Here is a 1,932-nt window from a genome sequence, read left to right as displayed (position 1 = left end):
GAGCCATATATTCAGCTTCAGTGGATGAAGCTGCTACAGATAATTGTTTCTTTGTATTCCAACATATTGTACATTTCTCAAATAATTTAAACAAATAACCTGCTGTACTTCTTCTATCATTTTGATAATTACCACCCTAATCAGAATCAACATAACCGCATAAAAGTTGTTTATAATCTCCCCGGATATACGTTAATTTAATATCGATTGAACTCTTTAAATATCTTAGAATTCTTTTCAAACATTGCCACAATTCTTTATTATTTTTATTCGAAAATCTACTCAGAATATTTACTGCAATACTTAAATCAGGCCGAGTGCATATCATTAGGTACATCAAGCAACCAATGACATTTCGACAAGGAGCATCGCATTTTTCATCAGAATTTAAAGCAATGTAGTTCAATTTACTTTCTAGAGGTGTACTTACAGCTTTACAATCAGCCATATTAAATTTATCTAGAATCGTCTTTATGTATGCACTCTGATCTAAAGTTATTCGATCATGATATCTAACAATCTTTATTCCAACAAAAAGTTTTATCTCATTAAAGTCTGTCATGCGAAATTTATCTTTTAAATAATCTTTAAAACTTTGCATTGACTCTTTATTAGCTATCGCAATTACCAAATCAGCCACATAGAGAACTACGTATATATTTTTAGAAACATCTCCTTTGTCCAAAATATAAATACATCAATCTACAGATGAATTTCGAAAACCTTTGTTAATAAGAGTTTGCTCAAATATTTCAAACCAACATTTAGCCGATTGTTTTAACCCATATATCGCTTTATTTAATTTGCAAACTTCATTATCTTTACATTTTATCCCTTCAGGTACTTTCATGTAAATTTCTTCTCTTAATTATGCCATTCAGAAAAGCACTTTTGACATCCATATGATGAACCATTAAATTAAATTGATTGGCAAAAGCTATTATAAATCTGAAACTAGAAATTCTTGCGACTGGCGCGAAAGTTTCATCGTAATCTATCAAATATTCCTGACGGAAGCCACGAGCAACTAAGCGAGCTTTGTATTTGAATGGATTTCCAAATTCATCGTTCTTAATTGTGAATATCCATTTACAGTCAACAATATTTCTATTTTCAGGTTTCTTTTCTAGAGTCCAAGTGTTATTGATTAAAAGTGAATCAATTTCATCTTTAATACCATTTTCCCACTCTACTCTATCATTTCTATTTTTAATTTCTTGAAATGAAGTGGGTGTTTTACAAATAAAAGATTGAGCACATAAAATATAATCATCGGGGATAATATCTTCATTATAAGATACCGGAAAATTATTTTGATCCTTTCACTCCTTCTCAACTCAGGAAATTTTTCTACATCAGATTGTTTATCTTGGGATTTTGATTCTATGTGCAATTGTTTATCTGTTTCAATTACAGATTTCTTAAACTCTGTGCCTAATTTTGCAATTTTATTAGATCTAGTTTCAGTACTAGATTCAAATCTATCTGCTTTATCATTATCAGATTTCTGAGACTTTTCTACTGATTTTGACATAATGTCAGATGCATCAGTTTTATTATCTTTGGAGATTTCTAGATTAACTCCTTCAGATCTCATCACAGGCCTTGAAACTTTAAAATTTGTCTCATCAACAATAACATCTCTAACCACACTAAACTTTTCAGTCTCCACATTCCACACTTTATAATCATTTGGTTCATACCCAACTAATATTCCCTTCCATGATTTTTCATCAAATTTTGTCTTCCTGGATTTATTATGAATATAAACTGTTGAACCAAAAACTTTTAAATATTTTAATTGTGGTTTCTTACTATGCCACAATTCAAATGGTGTTTTATTTTGTCTCAGAGCTTTGGTAGGAGTCAAATTAATTAACAATGTAGCAGTTAAAACTGCTTCACCCCAAAAACATTTTTCTAAATTTGCAC

Source organism: Belonocnema kinseyi, chromosome 6 (genome assembly GCF_010883055.1).
Source record: "Belonocnema kinseyi isolate 2016_QV_RU_SX_M_011 chromosome 6, B_treatae_v1, whole genome shotgun sequence".
Classification (NCBI taxonomy): Eukaryota; Metazoa; Arthropoda; class Insecta; order Hymenoptera; family Cynipidae; genus Belonocnema; species Belonocnema kinseyi.
The sequence above is the reverse complement of the archived record's forward strand: the minus strand, read 5'-3'. Positions refer to the sequence as shown.